This window comes from Narcine bancroftii, chromosome 9 (assembly GCF_036971445.1).
Source record: "Narcine bancroftii isolate sNarBan1 chromosome 9, sNarBan1.hap1, whole genome shotgun sequence".
NCBI lineage: Eukaryota > Metazoa > Chordata > Chondrichthyes > Torpediniformes > Narcinidae > Narcine > Narcine bancroftii.
This window is the reverse complement of record NC_091477.1, coordinates 11,248,342-11,272,857: the sequence shown is the minus strand read 5'-3', so window position 1 is coordinate 11,272,857 and position 24,516 is coordinate 11,248,342. Positions and strand designations below refer to the sequence as shown.

The 24,516-nt window shown below is 41.7% G+C and overlaps 2 protein-coding genes across 8 annotated transcripts in view; one reads left to right on the top strand and one right to left on the bottom strand.

Moving 5' to 3' along the window:
* Positions 1 to 24,516, bottom strand: part of LOC138743195 (platelet-derived growth factor receptor-like protein) — a 114,848-nt gene that overhangs the window by 23,621 nt on the left and 66,711 nt on the right. The gene's annotated exons all lie outside the window — the stretch shown is intronic.
* LOC138743193 (fibroblast growth factor 1-like) overlaps positions 1 to 24,516 on the top strand; it is a 53,284-nt gene that overhangs the window by 1,640 nt on the left and 27,128 nt on the right. For 2 of the 7 annotated variants that reach the window (XM_069898146.1, XM_069898138.1), the window contains exon 1: positions 22,504 to 22,964. The exons of 1 other annotated variant lie outside the window; for it this stretch is intronic. The gene's annotated coding sequence lies outside the window, so the exon portion shown is untranslated. Of the gene's footprint in view, positions 1 to 7,713; positions 8,053 to 10,084; positions 10,349 to 16,564; positions 16,753 to 19,581; positions 19,635 to 22,503; positions 22,965 to 24,516 lie in introns of those variants that run through there. 4 more of the 7 variants (XM_069898140.1, XM_069898141.1, XM_069898139.1 and 1 more) reach the window with 4 other exon arrangements.

Sequence of the window (24,516 nt, the reverse complement as noted above, 5' to 3'; positions counted from 1 at the left end):
GTGGCCAATAGAGTACAACTAACCTTTCTCCCACTACCTAACAATTATTTTAATCTGTAAAAGACTTGTGAAGTGGAAGGACCAATCCTGAACTGATGCAAGGGAAAAATGGAAGAATAGGTTCAAAATCAGAAGCTTCAAAATCAGTTAAAGAAATTTTCATACGATTGGAAGCTAAGATTGATAATTTGAACTTGTGTTACATGGCACTGGATGAGAAAATTGCAAAGTTTCAAGGGTGTTTTGAAGATTTAGAAAAACAATATAACAAGCTTTTAGTGGACTATCAAGATCAGTTGGAGCATATTTACATTTTGGGAAAAAAGAGTTGATGCTTTTACAGAAGAGCTTCTCGAGACTGCAGCAGACTTGCAAAAATATAAGCATAAAACTATTGAACTAGATAGCAGAAACAGGAAAAAGAATGTGTGTATTTTTCGACTTCCTGAAGGTATTGAAGCCTCTGGCTCAATTAAATTCTTTACAGACATGCTGTTAGAGTTGTTTAAAAGTGTTTTGAGTAATCCTCCAATTTTGGATCAGGCACATTGGAAAATATCCTTCCCTCTGTTATATCTAAAGATCAGATCTAATGATGTGAATAAAGGCCTTTATTCATATTTTAACATCTATAGATTATTCAACATTGTTTACTCCTTTTCGGACATAATTCCAGAATGTGTAGTTTCTCTAGATGCTGAAAAGGCTTTTGACAGAGTGGAGTGAAACTGTTTATTTGACACATTAAGGAGATTTAATTTTGGTTTAGGCTTTACATCATGGATTAAATTGATTTAAAGTACCCCCTTTGCTATAGTAGTTACTAATAATAACAAATCCTCCTTATTGAGGCTGTTTAGAGGAACCAGATGGGGATATCCCTTAGCCCCTTGCTATTTGATCTAGCTTTAGAACCTCTGGCAATAGCCCAAAAGATCTATCCTAGCTATGATTTCTCAATTCAGCGCTTTCTCTGGATATAAATTAAAACTTCATAAAAGTGAACTTTTTCCAATTAATATGTAGGTCCCCATATACATTCAAGTTCAACTAAAGATTGTCAGAGATAATTTCACATACTTGGGGTTAAAATTACTAAATGATTTAAAGATTTATATAAACCCTATTTGAATATGTGAAATTGCCTTTTTCTAGATGGTCTCTTTTATCATTATCTTTAATAGGCCATATCAATCCCATTAAAATGATATTACCTAAGTTTTTAAATCTATTTCAAGTGATTCCAATTTTCAACCCAAAGTCTTTTTTTGATAATATTGACTCGAAAGTTTCTTCCTTTATTGGGAAGAACAAAAACTCTAGAATTTGTAAATTTCATTTAAATAAATTGAAAAAAATATGGAGTTATGCCCTGACCTCATTTTTAGTTTTTATTACTGGGCTGTTAATATTCGTTATCTAACTTTTTGGATTTTTTTATTCTGACAAATTGGATCATCCATTATGGACAGATTTAGAATTGAGGTCTATAGAGCAGTATTCAGTGGCCTCTTCATTGGCCCATGAGCCCGTGCCACCCAAATACATTCAATTGATCAACAACCCCCAAACTTTGTTTTGAAAAGAGGGAGGAAAGCAAAGCACTCTGAGAAAACCCACAAAGACATGGGGAGAGCATACAAACTCAATACAGACAGCACCAGACTCAAACACTGTAGCAGTGTTGCACTATCCACTTCACTAACCATGCCACCCACTACACTAATTGTGCCAACATATATTTATTAAAATATAGGATAGAAGTGTCCGTAAAATAGCTGCTACACGCTGATCCATAATTTTAAAAAGCAAGGATAATGCAAGCAATTTGAAAGCTGGGATCAAAAACACGAATGTGTAAGGGATACAAGTATGCCCTTGTTCAAATATATATGAGGCCAGGGCAGTGGGGAAGACTTTTTAATGTGTGGGTGAAGTTGCAAAATAGTTATTTAGACACTTAAACTATTCACAGGATGAACAAGTTCAAATCCTACCAAAGCAAATTGGAAAATTTAATTCATTTAATGCTGCTAAATTATTTTTAAAATCATTTGGTTAATTTCTTTCCCAACTCCTTTGCTTTGACTCATCCCTCTGACTCCTTTCCTTTCCTTCCCCATACCGTGAAGAAGGGCTCAGGCCTGCAATATGGAGGCCGCAAGACCGGCTGAGTTCCTCCAGCATCTCTATGTTTTGACTTCCCTTCCCTCTGCCCATAGTCCACACCATTCCTTCCTCCTTCTCCCACCTCTTCCTTTCTTTTCCCCTATCAAAGACCATCTTCCTTAGCCTTCTGCCCCTTCCCCTAGAACCTCAGCTCCTTTCTTTTCATCCACCTGTATCTACCTATTATCAGCAAGCCTGTGCTCCTCCATCTTTTTCCACCCCCTCCCCAGCCTTATTCGATCTTTGGCTCTATTTTTGGCATTCCTGATGAAGAGCTAAGGCCCAAAACCTTGACTGCTGATTGCTTTCCATGAATGCTACGTGATGTGCTGAGCTCATTGATGTGTGTGATGGAAGGAATTAGCCGATGAGTAGCAGGACAGTTTGACCAACCGAGCTTCTCCAGCATTTTGTGCTTCTACTTCAACCACGGTGTCCACAGATTTTCTGACCTATCTTTTGTTCGGATGCTTGCCAGCATTCTCTCATACCTTAATGAAGGGCTCAAGCCTGAAAAGCCAGTTCTGTATTTTTACCTTTGCCACATAAAGGACACTATTTAACCTGCTGAGCTTCTCTAGCATTTTGTGTTTTTACATGGACCATAGGAAAGTGGATGACCCTCAGTAAAGTTTGTGCAAGCCATGCAGTTCAATGAGAATTTGGGATATGAATCAAACCTTGGCCTCAATGGATGGATGAATAAAAAGCACAGGTTGTCAATAGCTGGTTGTAATGAGAGGATTTAATCACTAGATGGCAACAAAATACAATTTAGCTGAGAAAATTCATAAACTGTGATAAATCAGCAAGACACTGGATATTGTGACCATCTATGGGGATACATTTCATGGACGTTTGCCATCTTGGCCCTTTCGTTGTGTTGCTAGGATGTGATGTACAAGGTCAATTCTACAATAACTTGCATTTATTTATATATCCTTATGACGCAGGAGGAGACCACTTTAGTCAAATGGATTGATGCTGTTTTACAGAGCAATTTTGGGCGCCATGGTTCATGTAGAGTTGTTACAGCGCCAATGACCCAGGCTCAAATCCAGCACTGTCTGTAATGAGTTTGTATGCCCTCCCTGTGTCTGCATGAATTTCCCACAGGCGCTCAGGTTTCCTCCCACCATTCAAAAACATACAGGGGATTGTAGGTCAATTGGGGTATTTGGGCGGCAAGAACTTATGGGCCAGAAGGGCCTGTTACCATGCTGTATCTCTAAATTTAAAATCCCATCACCTCACCAATTCTCCCTGTTCTTTCCACAATCCTATCAACTCTCATTAGTTTTTACCTTCCACTTACACGAGGGGAAATTTTTTGTGGTCAGTTAACCTAATGAAGTTGCCACAGGAGCATCATTGGAATGAATCAATGGAGATATTCGGATAGGCAGCCAAAGCCTGGCCAAAGAGATAGTTTTGGATAATATCTTGCTCTAGAATCATGGAACTGATGAAGAATCAAACTAAAACAACACATTTGGATTAGTATTTTGAATTAATCCGAACCCCTCTATTGCAGGAAGGGGAATGCATCATAAAGCTCTGTCCCACTTCAGATATTGGAATTTGTAATTTCTGGTTCAATGCTACCTTAACAATAGCATTCTGCATTGACAACTCACATCAAATCACTCATCTTAGTGACCTTGTGAAACAATTGAATTCCAAAGTGATACTGCAGGATATATTCAATGCAACATTCAAGATATACAGTGGATTTTGTTGTGTTCATGGTTTTAAAAATCCAGATGTTAGCTGAAAATTGGATCCAACAATATCCCCTTTACTCGATGTCATGTTAAACTTGTTTCCTGGAAATGTCATTAGAAATTATCTGAATACAAAATGAGTCAATAATGGATGACCCACAAAAGGAGTGAACGTGCAAAATCTCTTCTTGAAAAAAAGCCAATTAAACATTCAACCATTAGCAAAGACACAACTGCAATCTCGATGCTACATTTTTCGAATGTGATATATACGTCACCACAATTGGCAAGAAAAGAAATGGAAAATATAGGGCTGGTCTCATTTAGGAGATTATTGTGGACTTCAGGAGGAAGTCAGGTGAACACAAACCAGTTTTCATCGAGGGCTCAGTAGTGGAGAGGGTCAAGAACTTCAAATTCCTGGGGGTCAACATCTCCGAGGATCTGTCCTGGAGGCTCCATGTTGATGTAATCACAAAGAAGGCTTGCCAGAAGCTGTACTTTGTGAGGTGTCTGAGGAAATTTGGTATGTCACTGAAGACTCTCTACAGGTGTATGGTGGAGAGCATTCTGGCTGGTTGCATCACTGCCTGGTATGGAAGTGCCAACTCTCAGGACAAGAGTAAACTTCAGAGGATTGTTAACTCGACCTGCGACATCACAGGCACCAGACTCCACTCCCATCAAGGACATCTACATGTGGTGGAGTTTTAAAAAAATCAGCCTCTATCCTCAAAGACCCCCACCACCCAGGTCATGCCCTCTTCACTCTGCTACCATCAGGGAAAAGGTACAGGAGCCTAAAGACAAGCACTCAGCGACACAAGGACAGCTTCTTCCCCGCTGCCATCAGATTCCTGAATAATCAATGGACCAAAGACACGCCTGACGTTTCATGCAGTATTGTTTTATGTATAGTAATGTTGTAAGATGGTTATAATATGAATGTTTGTACTGTGACGCCGCCGCAAAACACCGAATGTCATGATTAGATCCATAATGTTGTTTTCTTGTTATATCTGAGAATCTGAGTTCATGTTGAATAAAATCTTCATTTTATTTATTTATCATATGGCAGCTAAATCGTCATGGTATATGGTTTCCATCATCATAAAAAGACTCAAAATACCACTTGATTGGTTCTATAACCCACTCAGACCCCACCCTATAACAAATTTTTAAGCTACCGGTATATTTTTTAAAAAGCCGCTGTAATGTACACAATTTTTATTTTAGCATTACCAGTGTGGTGTTAAACCAATAAAAGAAATATAAAATTTTAAAAAACACATCACACATGTTTAAAATCCTTGAAAATCACGAGCTTCATCATCTGAGGCAAAGAACTTGGCAAGGACATCCAAGCACATCTCATTGTTTACACGGTCATCGTACAGGTCCCAGTCTGAACCTGGTGAGTCGGCTTCGGCTTCGTACTCAGTGCCCCGCAATAAATCATCCTCCGTACCATCCACTTAAAAATAATTTAAACTGGTTAAGACAGAAGCTAGCAAGAGACTGAATGCTTTGTGACGGTGCTTCAACCACCTACCACCCATGCCCACCAGCTCAGTCAACATACATATGGTACTGGTATGTTTGACGGGTGGGGGGGGGGGGGTCATCTTATACCACTGATATTAGCTAAAACCATGAAATTCAGACTGAAATTGGGGTCTTGTCTTATCTGAAGATCGCCTTACCCACTGAACTATATGTATATTTTTTAAAGCAAGGTTGCATTTTGTCACCTTCTACTCTGGTCTTTTGGGTTCCGGTTTATCACCTAAGCATTTGGATGTGGTGTGCTGTTCATTCAATAACCCTGAAGTGGAAAAAGGGGAGAGCACCAAGTTCCTTGGAGTTCATTTAACTCGTAACCTCATCTCCTCACTTATCAAGAAAGGCGCAACAGCGACTGTACTTCCTGAGAAGACTGAAGCAGTCAAGGCTCTCATCAACCATCACATCAACCTTTCGGCAGGTTGGCTGGCTGCATCACACTGAGGTGTGGTTGTTGCAGAGAAATGGATCAGAGGTCAATCCACAGGGCCATAAGAATGGCAGAGAGGATTACTAGAATCTCCCCACCCCCCATTAATATGATCTGCTGGGATGATATCTGAAGAAGGTGCATAAAATCGTTGAAATCACCTTCCACCCTGCACACAGCATCTTTCAGCTCCTCCCGTTGGGAAGTAGATATAGGAGTATCAAAGCCAGCACCACCAGGCTGAGGAACAACTTCTTCACATGGGCAATGAGAATGCTGAACGACCAAAGGAACTGCTCACACTATTCATCTGAGATTCTCATATTTACAAAAGAACATTTATTTATTTGTATATTTGAATACTTGTTATCAACCAGTTTACCTATCTCGGCTGCACCATTTCATTGGATGCAAGGATCGACAACGAGATAGACAACAGACTCGCCAAGGCAAATAGCGCCTTTGGAAGACTACACAAAAGAGTCTGGAAAAACAACCAACTGAAAAAACTCACAAAGATTAGCGTATACAGAGCCGTTGTCATGCCCACACTCCTGTTCGGCTCCGAATCATGGGTCCTCTACCGGCATCACCTACGGCTCCTAAAACGCTTCCACCAGCGTTGTCTCCGCTCCATCCTCAACATTCATTGGAGCGACTTCATCTCCAACATCGAAGTACTCGAGATGGCAGAGGCCGACAGCATCGAATCCACGCTGCTGAAGATCCAACTGCGCTGGGTAGGTCATGTCTCCAGAATGGAGGACCATCGCCTTCCCAAGATCGTGTTATATGGCGAGCTCTCCACTGGCCACCAAGACAGAGGTGCACCAAAGAAAAGGTACAAGGACTGCCTAAAGAAATCTCTTGGTGCTTGCCACATTGACCACTGCCAGTGGGCTGATATCGCCTCAAACTGTGCATCTTGGTGCCTCACAGATCGGCGGGCAGCAACCTCCTTTGAAGAAGACCGCAGAGCCCACCTCACTGACAAAAGACAAAGGAGGAAAAACCCAACACCCAACCCCAACCAACCAATTTTCGCTTGCAACCGCTGCAACCGTGTCTGCCTGTCCCGCATCGGACTTGTCAGCCACAAACGAGCCTGCAGCTGACGTGGACATTAACCCTCCATAAATCTTCATCCGCGAAGCCAAGCAAAAGATATGCATTGCATATACATTGTTCGTCTGCATGTATGTCATGTCTGGTTGTGTGTCTGCGTGTTTTGCACTGAGGACCGGAGAACACTATTTCATCAGGTTGTGTAGCTGACAATAAACTTGGCTTAACTTGATTTTGGCCTTTGCCACAATCCTCTAGTGGGCATTTGTCATTTGTCACTTATATGTGAAGTTAGTGATTCTTAACCGCTCTGTTTGAATATGTCTGCCTTTCCTGGATCGATGCAACCAAGCTTTCATTTTTGGATCAACGGGTGAGGTATGTACTTATTTCAAGAGGTTGATTCATTTCAAGCTCCTTTTCCAAGAATCTGAAGTTCAACAGTAGAGGCACAAAGCATCAGGATGCCGTGAGCAAACACAACTTCAGAAAGCCTATACACAGGCTGAGAAACCGGAGGAGACACATTTACTGAACAGATATGTGTTCAGGCTGAGATATTGATAAACAATCTAGAAGAATGTGAACATTCTGTACTCAAGTTCGTTCACCCAGATTCAACCTGCACGCATCCCTATTCACCGAACCAGAAATGTCTCTGAGAATGTTTGGAGAAAATTCAAGCCCTTGCCCTAAATGCTTTTTCACTGTGTCATATAAATAGTAAACCACAACAACTCCAAAATCCTAGACCCATCTTTTATCTAACTTCACCATAATGAGGGACTTGTTTGATATGAGCACCGACATTTTACTGTTATACCAAGAAAAACTAACCAGAACGCAATGAGGTTAAAGAGCATTTGCCAGCTATCGACGTGTCTGTTGTTTGCTGCATCGGGTCGTCCAGCCCTAACCTCACAGTCTCGCAGGGACAGTCGACTGAAGGATTAGATGGCTGACTGGTTATTGGATCAGGCAGTGGAGTTAGTGGAGCTCAACCAAAAAGCAGCTCCTGCATTCTGAGGCCTTTCATCTTGCATCTATTTGTGCTCTGCAGTCAGCTCTTTCCAGCACATCTTTGCCCAGCTCCTTCGAAAGGTAAGAAAGCAGTGTAATAAATAAATCTTCGACTGTGCCAGGACCACACTCAGCAGCAAACCTAATAGTATTAGGATGACTTTCAATTTTGTAGGCCGACATGGATTAGATTTCTGCCATCAATGGATTAAACCTGTTCCTGTCTTAAATATTTTAAATGATTTATTTGTAGAAGATAAAATTGAAAGAGGTTGTTTGTTTCTCGATCCCAACATGTACGTTTATTGTGACCGCCACGGATCAGTAATTTAACTGTTGGAGTGCTTTGAAATATACTGAGCTTCCTTTCAGAGTATATTTTTAATTGTAAAAGAATGCACTATGGTATGAATCCACTAAAGAATGACCAGAGTAAACAGCAAAACATAGTTGTGGTACAAAACTCAGAACTGAAATAAATTTTGGAAAATTGAGCTAGATTTACACTAACCTTAATTCGCCTTAAACATTTTGATCCACTGATGACAAAAATGAAAATGTATTTTTTTTAAAGCTGAAAGGGCCATTTTTAATATTCTCACTCATATCCAAGATTTTGCATATGTTTTTTTTAAATTTAGAGATACAGCATGGTAACAGGCCCTTCTGGCCCATGCTTTCCAAATACACCAATTAACCTACAAGCCCCATTGTGGTAAACCACAGTAATGCTGTGATTGGCTCATCTCCCTGCTGGACACGCCTCCTGAGATAGATCCTAGCCACAACCCCTCGCATGCTTCCCCATGCATTCTGCCATGATCAGTCAATGAGGCTGGTTGCTGCTCCAGTCCATCGTCAAATCAAGCCTATCGGTTTCACAACTTCACTCACTTGTGGTAATTGATGGTGCGTCACCTGTACACTGTTGGGGGGGGGGGGGTAGGAGGAAACTGGAAAACCAAACAGACATGTAGAGAACATACAAACTCTTACAGTCAGCATTGGATTCAAACCTAGATCGCTGACACTGTAATAGCATTGTGCTAACTGTGCCCCTCACTAATGTTGCATTAATATAGGAAACAAGAGTTTCGCTCTTCATTTGAAAACTCAGTGTAATTGTTTTCTTCCCCTTTTGTTTGCCATTGTCCATGAACCATGCTGTCACCGCGGTGATAGGCGGAGCTATGGCTTTTGGGGCAATTACAAAATCGGTAGCCTGCTGTCTATATTGTGGAGCTAAACATTAGTCCAAGGTGATATGAAATTAGGTTTGTGCAGAGAAAGAAAGACTTTAATTGAAGAAGCAACTTTCATGACCTCAGAACCTCTGCCTGGTGGTTCCTAATTTTGAATTGTTACAATAGAAGGGACGAGAGAGTCAGCTGAATCAGGAATCCACCATATTTAACATTTTAACAATGCTGCTTTACAAAGTTGGTCAAGGGATAAATGTGTCCCAGGACATTGATGGCATACCACTGCTCTTTGAATGAGTGCCTAAGAATTACCAGAACACAAACAAGAGCTTGTATCAGAGAAACCGAATAAAGGCAGATGATAAAATCTTGAACAAGGAGTAGTCAGAGGGATTCAATGGTTCAAACAGAGAGATGAGAAGTGCTTGGGCACAAAACTTTGGTACCCTTTACTTCCAATGGACGCTGCATGACCTGTTGAGTTTCTCCAGCACATTTATGCTTTGTGCTTGATCCCAGCATCTGCAGACATTCTTGTTTTAGTCCTATTTGCTTGCATTCAGTCCATATCTTTCTAAGTCCCTCCTATATCTGTGTTGCAGTGCTTTGAAATATACTGAGCTTCCTTTCAGAGTATATTTTCAATTGTAAAAGAATGCACTATGGTATGAATCCACTAAAGAATGACGAGCCCTCAGCAGCACAAGGACAGCTTCTTCCCCTCTGCCATCAGATTCCTGAATGAGCGATGAAACACAGACACTGCCCTACTTTGTCTTTTTTCATTTTCTTGCATTTTTATTTTTATTTATTTGGTCAGGTGGTTTGTTTGCCCTGTGACGTTGCTTCACAACAACAAAGTTCGTGACATGTTCATGACAATAAATTCTGATTCTGACTTGTGATTCCAGCAACCAAGAAGATTTGCTGGGTCACAGCCCAGCTCCCTGACAAAGAATAGGAGAAAATTCTGGAAGAATGATCACTTTGAGCCAAAAAGAGTACTCAACCTTTTCTGGAATTGGCTGCACCAGGAAGAAAGCGGTTTTAGTGGGAAACAGTGCCCCCAAGTGGTCTTACGCATTGCACTGCAAAATCTAGAACTGTTACAGGAAAAAGTTAAAATCAAGGCTGCAGACCCAGCAAGAAGCAAATTCTCCCACAAAAATTGGCAGGTATGCATGTTAGAACATCTTAAAGTAATTTTAAAATAAAACCTTTCTGAATTTATTTTTTGAATGAATCCCTATATAGCCACAAAATCAAATCAGATCAGATATTATTTATTGTAATGTGGTAACAAAGAAAAAACAATAATACATAAAATTGTGTTTAGTCTGCCATAAGGCAGACAAAGATTCAATGTTAGCATCGCCCGGTGCTCCTTACAGTCAGCAAAAGAGAGTCCCTGTAAAGTCACTGAGTGTCCATAGATTCGCATCCAGTGCTCCCGCAGCCTCTGCAGACGCACAAGACCCCAGTTCTGTTCAAACCATCGGCAACCAGAGCCCGTCAGCAGCCTTTCTTGATCTCAGCATCATCTGGAATCCGGGTTCCAATACCTGGTTCCCATAAACCAGTCTCCAGCAGCCCACAGCCTGGTGTGAGTCCTTTGGCCACAAGTCATCTGTTTGGGTTCCTCGCCAGCAGCTCACCACCTGTGTCCCTCAGCTGCAGGGCCCCTCACTGGTCGGCCACTGTGGTTACTGACTTTAGGGTCGTCTCCTCTGCTCCTCCTTCTCAACCGGAGGTGTTTTCCCCATTTCTGGCATCCTGCACCTGTCTGCTGCTCCCCCGGAGTCTGCAATCCCTAGAGGTCACTGCCAAACACAGGTGCTGCCATCTTGTGCCCAGACCCCACAGTCACAGGATATTAAAATAAAATTCCATTGGCTCCTTTAACTGGCCTGTGTGGAGCTGTTGGCAATAGGACTGGGTGGTAGGACCCTTCAGGAGAGCACTGCGTTTTCGCTCCCCATTCTCCTCTGGTCCACCCAGCGGCACCGCTGCTTTTACAGCAACACTGCTGGGTTTTTTTTTTAATCACATGAGCATTCAGAACGCCTCACAACTTCCAACAGCTAGAAGTGTCATTGAGTCAGAGCTGACAATACAGAATCAGGCCCTTTGGCCCAATTCACCCATGCAAACCATGATGCCTGTCTACTCTTATCCCATTTTCCTACATTCTGCTTGCATCACTCTGCACCAGTGGTTCTCAGCCTATTTTTTCCCCCCTCATATACCACCTTAAGTAATCCTTTACTAACCACAGAGCACCCTATCACATAGGAATCCACAGGTGCTCTGTGGTTAGTAAGAGATTACTTAGGGTGGTATGTGAGTGAAAAATAAGGTTGAGAACCACTGATTTACACCTTTTCTATCTAAGTACCTGACCAAATGTATCATACACATTGTAATTGTATCTGCCTTCGCTACCTCCTGTGAGAGCTCATTCCAAATATTTATCACCCTCTGTGTGAAAAACCTAGCCCTCAGGTTCCCCTTAAATTCATCCCCTTTCACCTTAAACCTATGTCCTCCAATTTTATGCTGAGAAAATGACTGTATCTCTCTACCTTTATAAAGTCACCCTGCAGTCTCATGTAAACAACCCAGCCTATCAATCTCTCCTTATACTTACAGCCGCCAATTCCAGCCAATGTTCTGATGAATCTCTTCCGCTCCCTGCTACTACATCCTTCCTGTAGAGTGGTGACCAGGACTGTACGTAATACTCTACATATGGTCTCACCAACATTTTGCGCATCTGCATTCACAGCTGAAACATGTAAATACCTCATCCTATGAAGATAAGCATGTCAAATGTCTTATTTACTGCCCGACACACCTATGCCACCATTTACAGGGAACTACGAGCAATAAACTTGCATCCTTACAGTCTCTGTACCTCAACATTCTTGAGGTCCCTGCTATTTGCTCTATATATCCAGTCCAATATTTACTAAAATGTATTACTTCACCATTGTCTGGAATCATGGTATCATAAAACATCCAATAAGTTATTAAAACATCCCAAAGCAGGATATTTTAGTAACTTTCATGTAAGTGTATCAGAACTTTAACAAACAATTTTGATACTCAGTTGTTCAGGGAGGTGCAGTAAAATCCCCCATTATCAGGAATTCAAGAAACCAGCACCCTCAAGCAACCGGCAGAAAAAAAAATACAATCTCGAGCAACCAGAAAATTCACTTATCCAGCGTTGACTAATGCCCATAGTCACCGTATTAGAGAAGTTTACCAAAAGGAGAAATATATACGTGGAGAGCAATAGGAATAAAATTTCAAACAGAGCCCTTCTTAAATGAATTCATTTTTCAAGCTACAAGGTGTCACTGGGAAAGATCAGAACATAAATATACAACAATGGAGCACAGTACAGGCCCTTCAGCCCTTAATGTTGTGCTGACCCATATATTCCATTAAAAAAAGCACCAAACCCTCCCTACCCTGTAACCCTCTATTTTTCTTCCATCGATGTGCCTGTCTAGGAGTCCCTTAAATGTACCCTGATGTTCCAGCCTCCTCCACCATCCCTGGCAAGGCACTCCAGGCACCCACAACTCAAGAAACCCCTGATGCACCATCCATTACTCAAAAGGCTGTTGCTGAGGAACCAATAGGCTTTTATTGACAAGAACAACATCACATCCACTGTTCGACTGTCCTGCACTGAGGAGGGGGTAGTGGAACAGTCACCTTTATCCAGGAGCCTGTGGGGAGGGACCACAGGTACAATTGGCCAATAGGTGTGCCTGACCAGACAATTATATGCAACAGTCACCCCTGAGTCTCCCCCAAAACTTCCCTTCCTTCACTTTGTACTCATGTCCTCTGGTGTTTTCTATTTCTACCCCAGGAAACAGGTGCTGGCTGTCCACCCTATCCATGCCTTTCATAATCTTGTAGACTTCTATTAAGTCTCCTGTCATCCTTCTATGCTCCAAAGAAAAAAGTCCCAGCTCTGCTAACCTTGCCTTATAAGACTTAATTTCCAATCTAGGTAGCATCCTGGTAAATCTCCTCTGCATCCTCTCCATGGCTTCCACATCCTTCCTATAATGGGGTGACCAGATTTGAGCACAATACTCTAAGTGTGGTCTCACCAGAGATTTATAGAGTTGTAACATGACCTCTCTACTCATGAACTCAATCCCCCGACTAATGAAGCCCAGCATCCCATAGGCCATCTCAACTATCCTTTCACCCTGAGCAGTGACTTGAAGGGATGTAAGGATTTGGACCCCAAGACCTCTCCGTTCCTCCACACTCTTAAAGTATTGTCATTCATCCCTAACTCCCTTTGAGTCGGTGTGAGTTATTTTCATTTCTGCTTCAACCAAAAGACTTGTAGGGACATTTCATAGGCAGGTTAGAGTCAACCAGTTCAGTGAATGTGGACTCAGTGCTATGCCAGAATAGGTAAGGAGGAAAATTCAACAAATTTCCATCCGTACAAGATGACATTAACTACCGAACAAGAGCCATTTCATTACTTATTTAACCTCTCATTTCAGAGGCTTGGATTATTAGTCCAGTAATTTAACCAGAGCACCAGCATCATGGTACCCTTTACATTTGTTAAGGTTATAAGCAAAGACAAACTGCTTTCGCCCCCATCTCCCCCACCTGTATCCACTTACTACCTGTTAGCCTGTGCTCCTTCCATTCTCCTTCCTCCATCCTTCCCTCTCATCTTCTCCTCCCCTCTCTTCATATTCAACAATCTGCCTGTTTTTTTTTTCCTATTCCTGATCACAAGGCCTCAAGTCCAAAACATTGGTTACCCTTTACTACCTAGAAATGCTGCATATTTGTGTATTACACTTGACCCCAGCATCTCCAGATTTTTTTGTTTAGCTGCTTTTTCAGTTTGTGAAATTATGTTGCATGACATTATTCTTGCATTGATAGTGCAGACGGTTGGAATGTTTATCTCGGAGTAAAAATGTCAAATACAAGTTGGGGGCAGGTGAGGGGGGAGCATTGTTTAATGGAAGTATGTGAGGAAAGTTTCCTAGAAAGAATGGTAAATGCCTGGAATGGAAATCCTGGCAAAATTCTACAGATGTGTGGTGGAAAGTGTGCTGACCAGCTGCATCATGGTCTGGTGTGGGGACACCAATACCCCTGAGCATAAAGCCCTGCAAAAGGTAGTGGATACAACCCAGGACATCTTTCCCACCATCAAGAACATCTACAGGGAATGTTCTCGCTGCTGCCATCAGGAAAAAGGTGCTACATTTAAGGACTCTACTTTTGCACTTTATTGATTTTTTTTTCCTCTCTCACTCCCACAATTTGTTTACATTTCTTTATTTGTTTATATGTGTACGTTGTGTACAGTTTTTTTTTGCACTACCAATAAGTGTTAATTCTGCTTTGCCCACAGCAAAAAGAATCTCAGGGATGTACGTGATGTCATGTACATACTCTGATAATAAATCAGAAATCTGGACAGCTAGGAGCAGTGGTAGATGAAAATAGAATAGTAGTGTTTAAGAGGCTTCCAGATTGACACCTGAATGTGCCAGGAATGGAGAGATATGGATCATGTGCAAGCATCAAATATCTAATTTAATTTGGCTTCATGGTATGAAGAAAAGTTCCTGTGCTGGACTGTTGTATATTCAAAATTATTCTTTGTAGCATTGACCAGGGAGCAATACTATAATCCTCGACTTGGATAGCTTCTTTAGCAAGGGAAAACATCTTGATTTGCTATTCAGAGGCCAGTTTCTTTTTTTAACTGCTACAGGAACAAAGCAGGACTAAGTGCTCCATGGAAAAAGAGGGTTTGGGGTGGTGGTGTGTTGAAATGAGGAGAAGAGTAGGTGTGGCAGGCTGCACCAAAGGAAAACACAGGCACAATACTGTTTGGGGCAACACAGCTTTATTCCACTCACAAAAATATGTAGTTGGCTGCTAGCTGTACTTACAGTGATCCCGGAGAAAGAAAGAAAGAGAGAGAGAGAGAGAGAGAGAGAGCAGTCATGACCTTGGCTTTATACCATGGGCCCTCTGGGCCCACCTGGTGGTCGGATGTCATTAGGCCGGGTGCCATGTCTCTAGGTCACCTGTACCACAGCGTATCATCACAGTAAGAATTTGCAAAGGATCTAGGCAGATCAAGGCAAAGGTTTTACTTCTGTTGCACGGGTGAAGACGAGGGGCATAAAGGATGGGGAGATTACTGTGCTATGGATAACATGGATAAGGGCAAGACAGGGATTTAAACAGCCATAAAAACCATTTTAAAAAAAAGTTGGAGGAACTCAACATGTCTCCCAGCAACCACAGGAGGTAAAGATATATAGCTATCATTTTGGGCCTGAGGCCTTCATCAGTGTAAACAACCTACACAGAATTTGGGGTGCCGCAGTTGACATAACGGTTGGCACCAGCACCAGTGATCGGGACCAGACTTGAGTTTGAATCCACGATGTCTGTAAAGAGTTTGTACATTCTCCCCGTGTCTACGTGGATTTATTCCAGGAGAAATATACCGGGGGTGTAGGTTAATGAGGTTTAAATTGGACGGCACGGACTTGTGGGCTGAAATGCCCTGTAACTGTGCTGTATGTCTAAATCTTTTTTAAAAATTAAATGATGGGAGAGCTGTTTGCTGGTTGAGATGTGGATGGAAGTGCTTTAGTTGAGTCAAAGGTTATGAAGAGATGATGTTGGGAAACCATCAAAAACTCTTGAAAGCTGGAGGGGGTCAAAAGCATTAATGAAGATTGCCACAGTAAATGGAACAAGATTTCTATGGAGGTGATTGGTAATCAATAAGAAAGGAATAGTCAAAGAATATATGGTCAAATTAAACTGTCGCAGAGACCTGGGAGCAATTTTTAAAGAATGGACATACCTAGTCAATTTTAACAGATGCATATCAGTCCATATAAACTAACTGCACTCAGGAAAATTCAGAGATTCCTGAATTCAGAGAGTAAATAAAAAAAATAAAATGATTGAAAGTTGATAATTACAGATTAAATTCCACTGGAGTAAATAACTACTACATTTTCAAAGTGCAAAATTTCACCAAAGGATTTCTGAACTCAGAAAAAAAATGAAGGATATAATTCTGATCTGAGTTCAGAAAAGAATCTATTCCATTTTTCATTAGAAGGACAGGAGTGGTGGGTGTGTGGGTTGGTGATGGGCAGATGTATAGATTCACCAGAATCCCCCTCTCCCTCGTTGTGCTTAGTGCCAAGAGGGAAATGTGCCTGACATGCACTGCACCTGTCAAAGCTCTCAAATCTTCTGCCCCAAGCTATCGACATAGCTTGGCACAGCTCCAGAACAAGCCTGACTAATAGCAAAGTCTAACTCCGTGAACCAGAGATGTAAACACTTGCACCAGGGCAAGTGACCTTCTTACGCACTGTCAAATTCAATGCAAAATTTAACATAGAAATGGTGCTTTTAACAGCACCATGCTTCAAGCTAGATTTATTCTCAATGTGTTCGACTCTTTTGTCCCTCCCTTGCAATCTTTCTTGATTACTTCCTGTTTTCAGCTGTTACTAGACAGGCAAAGAAGGCAAGTACACAGTTCAACTTTGTTCTCTTGTTATGCTTTTAACTTGAAGTTATATCTGATCATTTTTTTTAACTGCTAGTGATAATCAAATGATTGAAATGTTCTGGACAGGGAATGATTTGCGTGTGATAAGGTGCTTGAATCTTCTGAAGCATCCTATTTCGAACAGGTGTGAGTTTTTCCCCTTCCCTGTGCAACAACAAACAAATGGCAAAGATCAAACCATTTCCTATGTGCACACTTTCTATTCATTCCTGTTCTATGTGGACTGTGGAGCTGAATTAATTACAGCTGCAGATGAAAGGATGGATTAGCCGGGACCACAGAGGGAGAAGGACCTATTCCACAGGATGAACTGAGTAACTTTGGCAGGAACAGTTGGAGGCATATGTAAATCTTAATTTAAAGTTGTAATCTTGATGACTATCATTGGGCTAAATCCAATAATATGACTGGTGTCATCCTTTAATTGAATCAGTAACCTTGTTCCCATTCCAATTGGAACTCAATGAGCATTGAAACTGAAATAAAATTTAAGAATCTTTTTGTGTTATTGAGAAAAAACATTCTGGTCTAAAAGGGAACACTCCACAGGATTCCCTGGCTGAAAACTCCCTAATATGGTAACAACTCCCAAATTAATAAACTTATTGAAGAATGTTGAGAAACAAGAACTCAGTGACATAGTCCAAAAATGTGCAAATATTAAGAACCGTATTTAAAACGTCCAACTAGTCCAGGTACATGGATAGCAATTGCTTCAGATTTCAAAATGATATGACATCATGCACCACAATAAACAGAAAGAAGGCAAGATGAAGTTTGTTTGAAATGTGTCTGCTAAAGCCTCAACAAGTTTATTCAATCAGTAAACACGACATAGTGGTCTCGGGGTTGAGACATTAAAACTGGTTGTGGCACAGTAAAGATTTGTACTGGAGAGTCTAGGACATGTATAGGACAGAATTATGCCTGTGGCTGTTCATTGATAATTGTGAGCATTTGTGTAGCTGTCACCTGAGAAAAGGACTAGTCTCCATTGTGATGCTTTCTACATTCAAGCAGGCAGCCAAAGTTTATCTGATGTTATGTATAAGATACAAAAGACCAACAAGAGAGAGAAAAAGTTGAGACTTTATTCATTGGAATGTAGACGACTGAGAGGGGACTTGATAGAGGGATTTAAAATTATGAAAGGAATAGATAGACTAGACATAAACAGACTCTTTCCCCTGAGGGCAGGGGAGGTTGGAACAAGGGGGCATGAGTTAAGGGTAAGGGGGCAAAACTTTAGGAGAAATATTAGAGGATGCTTTTTCACTCAATGAATGGTGGCAGAATGGAATGATCTTCCAAAAGAGATCGTTGCGGCAGGGTCCCTTCTGTCATTTAAGAGAAGGTTAGATGTGTACATGGAGGTGATGGGTTGGAGGGTTATGGGCGGAGAGCAGGAGGGTTGAGCTAGTGGAGTTGTTCAAGTGAACCGGTGCGGACTCAAAGGGCCGACATTGCCTGTTTCCACACCGTAAACAGTTATATGGTCATATGGAGATCAAGAGTAAGACAAAGTAAAAACACAATGCTGGAGAAACTCCGCTGGTCAAACAGTTTTTTTTTTCTTTCTTTGGCTTGGCTTCGCGGACGAAGATTTATGGAGGGGGTAAAAAGTCCACGTCAGCTGCAGGCTCGTTTGTGGCTGACCAGTCCGATGCGGGACAGGCAGACACGATTGCAGCGGTTGCAAGGGAAAATTGGTTGGTTGGGGTTGGGTGTTGGGTTTTTCCTCCTTTGCCTTTTGTCAGTGAGGTGGGCTCTGCGGTCTTCTTCAAAGGAGGCTGCTGCCCGCCAAACTGTGAGGCGCCAAGATGCACGGTTTGAGGCGTTATCAGCCCACTGGCGGTGGTCAATGTGGCAGGCACCAAGAGATTTCTTTAGGCAGTCCTTGTACCTTTTCTTTGGTGCACCTCTGTCACGGTGGCCAGTGGAGGCGCCTGCAAGCTCACACCAAGACACAAGGTCAAACAGTATAGCAAAGATAAAGATACATAACTAATGTTTGGGCCTAGGCCCTTAATCAAGGTATAAACAAAATGTAGGCAGGTGCCCAAACAAAATGGTGGAGGGTGGGAGGAGGGAAAGGGGAATGGTGGATAAGAGAGGGAGGGCACACCAGCAAGCAGGGGCAGGAGGGATGGCTCTGTGAATGTTGAGGGAAGAGAGTGAAGAGCTGGATGAAAGCAAGCAATGGGAAAGGAAAGGTAGGGAGAGTGGAGAGTAGGCCAGCAGAAACCGGTGAAGTCAACTTTAATGCCATCTGGGGGAGAGTGCCCAGATGGAAAATCAAGTGTCGCTCCTCCAATCTACGAGTGGCCTTGGTAGGATAGTACGAGGCCATGGACAGATGTGAGCATGCGAGTGGGGCATGGAATTGAAGTGGTTGGCCACTGGGAGATCCCTGTCACTGACGCAGACAGAGAGGTGGTGCTCAGCGAGGTGATCTCCCAGTCTGCATCCACAAGATGTAGAGAAGACCACAAAGGGGAGCACCGGATGCAGAAGATAACCCCTGCAGATACAGTAGTGAAGTGTGGCTTCACTTGAAAGGACGGTTTGGGACTCTGAATGATGGTGAGGGAGTAAGCCTGCAAGAGAAAAAGACTATAATCACAATATTATTTTTCAAATATTACTCCCTTTTCTACATTTAAAATGAAGATAGATTGATTAAGATTACTTCACATAGTTATCTCTTCTGTTCTAAGATGTACGAAAATAAGAATTGACAGGATTTGTCTACAATTGATGTTCATTGTTATTCCAAAAATGCAGAGCTTGGAGTTAACTACATATATAATTATAGAAAGTTTCATCTCTGGAGAAGGGTAAGTGGCTCATCCTGCCCATGTCTACTCTGCATTGTGTCCATCTTTGTAATCCTTCTGTACTGGTCTGTCCCTACAGTCCTGCAATTATCATCCTTCAAAACAAATCCCATGTCCAAGCAGCAGACAGGTGCACCCTATCACAGCTCTCTGAAATGTCTCAATGGTTGGAAGTCAATGAAATGCAACGTTTATGGAAATGCCATCTTTCAGATGAATCATTAATCTGAGTCACCCCCATCTCCTAATGCAATGCACTAAACCTTGGTGAGCTGGTGAATCATTTTCTATCAATTGACATCATAAAAAAAACAAATGATCAATTTCTGATCGTGTTGCTGCTCTGGGATAGTTTCTGCGTGCAATTGGCCCATGCCTTCCCAAAATTACAACAGTGGCTACAGTTTCCTGAAACAGACACTCAATTCCAGGCATAGCGACAGGAAGTGATTTTCCAGGCAGACAAGGGAATCATTCAAGAATATGCCCCGAGCTTGCATGAAAGCAAGCAACATCCCCATTGTCTCATGAAAATCTCATGATCACACAAAGTGGAGAAGGAGCACAGAGAATAACACTGAGAACATCCAGATCAAGGTATTAGGAGAACAAAGAATTAGACAAATGATAAAAACCATGCATCATCTCAAAAGCTACCTGCCCAGTTCCAGTGGGTTTACACATCTCTCTCAGCAGTCAACTCAAAGCCCACAAAACCAAACCAGCAGAAATTCATCCTTGATCTCAAGGAACAGTGTTTCAAAATTATTTAAGTAGCTATACTATCCAGTGCGGCATCTGAAGTGGTGTGGACTGCTTTCTTTCAACTTGGTGTGTAAGCAAAAAGCAATGAAGGACACTTCACACCATCCAAATATAAACCCCAACCTACCCTATCTAAAAAATTAACAATGCCACAATATTGCGATGATTTTGAACAAAATTGGACATAGTGGGTCACCCTTGTTTCTTCCTCAGTTTATAGGGAGGGCCTTATCATCTTCAGCCACAGTAGTCGGATTAAAATAGGTCGATAATGAGGTCAATAAAATGTATCCAAGCAACCGAGAACTTTAATATTAAGATTCTGGCGTCTGAAATCAAAAGCCATGATTACACTGATTTAAAAAATCAAGGGTTTTACATTCCTCATTAATTAAAGTATAGATATTTTGATTGCAAGCTGGGGACACTGCTAAACATCAGTTTTGTTGATTGTTCAGGGTTTCTGCATTAGCTAATTAAGTTCTAATTACAACATGATACAATACAAAAAAAATGCCCTATAACCATATCGACTGTCAGCTCCTCATTTACACTAATCCTACAAAAATCCCTATTTTTTTTACTTCCTTGCATGTTCATAAACTCCCTCGCAGCTTCAACTGCTCACTAACATCGCCAGTAAATCTACCAACTTGCACGATGATGGGAAACTGCAACTCCCACAGTAAATCCACATGTTCTCAGGGAGAATGTGCAAGCTCTACACAGATAGCAGTCAAGGTCAGGATTGAACCCAGGTCTTTGTGAGGTAGTAGTTCTTCCAGCTCTGCCACTGAGCTGTCTCTTCTTGCTTCAGTCCCTTTTCTTCTAACTAAGCACCCGGAGTAAAGCTTCGGAAGCCAATACAGAGGATCATTAAAACAGCCAAGAATATCACTGGAATAATAACACAATGTTGGAGAAACTCAGCTGGTGAAACAGTGTTAATTATATAGTAAAGATAAAGATACATAACCAATGTTGTGGGCTTGAGCCCTTCTTCAAGGTATGAAAAAATGTTGGCAAGTGCGAACCTTAATAATTCACTGGAATCTCCCTTTCCTCTATTGACAACATTCACCAGGAGTATAGCTTTAATAGGACTTAAAGAATTATTGAGGATCTCTACAGTATCTTTCGCGCAGCATCTTTGATTTACTACTACCAGAAAGGAGGTAGAGGAGCATCAAAATCAGGACTGGCAGAGGCTGGGAAATAGCTTCTTCCTGCAGGCTGTGGGATTGATGACATTATCCTGACTCCTTGTGTCTTTCATTAATGGAATTGAGTAATTTTTTCCAGATTATCTGTACATATTTATTTTTATGTATTATGTGTGAGCTCCGTGGTCTAGAGAAACGCTGTTTCATTCGGTTCTATATCTACAGTCAGATGTAATGAACTTGAATTAAAGCCCATGCAGAAACTAGGGCACAAATGTAATATTATAATGTCTGTTTAAGATTCCAGGGAGGGTGAGGGGAAGTTAATCCTGCAGTCATCTACTCCAAGGTGAATATCATACCACCAAGCAACTCCAATACTTTCAAACCCTCTGTGGTGCGCTGTTAGACAGAATCAGACACACACAAGATAAAGACTGAACAACAGGCTTTAATCCACAAAGACCTCCACAGAGCCAGGCTGGCTGTGGCTGCAGCAACTCAGTGTGAGGCCTCTGGAAGCCGGCGCAGGCTTATATCCCGGTGGGTGATTGACATCCGACCGGGTGGGGCTTGATCCATTCAGGTCGACTGATTGGCAGCCGTCCAGATGTTGTCCTGTCCCCTTACACTCCTGCAGGTACAGAGGTTACCCCCTGCAGTAGGCTGGTGGTGGACCACCACACCCTCATCATTATTTTTGTCCTGTTATTTGATATCTAAATCTTTACTGGCATTGAAAATATGTTTCCAAGCATTCTGTGCCACTTGTTCCGACTTTCTGGTCATGTATGATAAGGAATTTTCCTGTTTCCAGATTCTTAGTCAGGCGCCTTATCTTTGGATAAGCGGATGTGACTTTGTTATTGCGTTGCTTATTGCTTTAAGACTGTTATTTAACCTTTTTGTAACTAATAGTATTAAAGTCATTCTCTCTCCTGCTCTGCTTACTGAAGCATTCCCGCTTTCTGCAAACCATGCCTAACTTCATATTTTTTCTTCATCGGATACATTGATGGCCAGACATTTGCTTTAAGAAATCCAGATGCACGTTTTTTTAAATGATAAATTTTCTCTGAACATTTGCTTTATTAGAACTTTTAAAAAAAATTCTGAGCAGCAATTCATCAAATATGAGTAATATTTTCAACAAGATTTATTTTAACTGGAAGGAGATCCCTGAAGGAGATTTGAACGGAGAGAGTTAATTTAGCATTGACAGGGACTTCACGGTAAATGGGATGAGGAATTCAAAGTGTGCTCTCGGGAGTAAGTTATTCACTGATTGAAAGCCCTGGTTTGCTTTTACAAAGAGGCCTTTTTTTACGATTCACGTAAATTTCAAAGTGACAAGCAAGTTGATCTTTGGTACAAGTGGGTCAAGTCAAAAGCAAGGCAACTGGTAAGTTAAATTCTACAGCTGCAATATTTCAATTTACCTTTTTAGCAAGTTCCTACGTGTTTAAATTTGTGCCAATTTTACACCACATTTGCAGGATTGGATGCTTATTTGTGGAGGGCATTATTTAATGACAAATATTGTAATCACTAAACTGTCAAAAACAGGCCTCATCTGTGGGAAAGGAAAATAGTTAATGTTTTGGGTCAAAGGAGACTCTTTCTTCGACATCTGTTGAGTATTCAAACATTTTCAGTTTTATTTTAAATTTCTAGCAACTGCAGTTTTTATTTTTCATTGCTGTTAATATGCTTTGCTGTTTCAAGGAATTCTTGAGGGGTTCGAAAATCACTACTGTATGTATACATGTAATAGTCAGTGCCATGAAATATTCTACCCTAACTCCCCCCCCCCAACCCCCAGCCACTCGTCCATCTGAGCTTTTGATGCCTTGACCATAGACTCTTTCTTTAGCCCCATCTGCCTGGCCACCAGAACTCCTGACACCCCGACCGCTGTCTTTTCCCCAGGCCCCGGCTGCCCGCCTATCGGAGTTCCCAGTGCCCCGACCACCATCTCCCAGCCACCCACCCTCTGGATCTCTGGACGCCCCAGCCACATACTCTCACCTAGGCCAAGGCCACCCACCCACCAGAGCTCCTAATGCCCTGAACACGGGCTTACCACCCAATTCTGGTCCCCCTGCCCACCCAAGCGTCCGACACCTCGAACGACTTACCACGGTCAAAGGTAATATACGTGTAATAGTTGACGCCCTAAATTTTACTCTAAAAACTGGCCCACAAAATTCAACTATTACATGCGTATATACAGTAGTAAATACACATCAATTTAAATCTATTCTCCTGAAACTTGTAAACTTGAAATAGTACAGGTTAACTATATTCGGTACAGGTATCTGTCATTTCAGGTAATCCCGTTCTAATGTCACTTTTCTGCCATGTTTTGTGATATAATCTTTCCTTCAGGCTTGGTTTCTCTTTCTTCATCCTGTTGAGGATGGCAGAATTGCCCAACATTCAAGTCATTCCTTGGCTGCTTTCCAGAGGAGGATACTTAAATACTTAAATGCTTTGTTAAGTGGCTTGTACAAACTATAAAGCAGCAGATTTCACTTCTCCACATAAGTCAGGGGCTTTAGGGCAGAACAACTGCAACCAGAACTAGATTAAAAGTGTGTTTATGTTTTCTTGTCAGCTTGTGTTAACCAGACACAAGTTAAGGCCTGCAAACCAAAAATGTGGCAGGTACTAATCCTTGGTCTAAATGACATTGGCTGATTACAATCACCTAGTTCCAAGAGGGGAAAGTGAGCCAAGTTTCCTGCCACAAGTACATGTCCCTGCTGTTGAATATATGATTTATGAAAGCTCTACACTGACATGCCCACGAAAAAAATCATTTTAATTTTCTTCTCCTCACTATCATTCGGGGCCCCAACACCCTCTAAACTGAAGCAACACGTCACTTGTGAATCTGTAGGAGTCTTCTACTGCATCTGGGTTGACCTTTTCTACATTGGACACATGCTGGG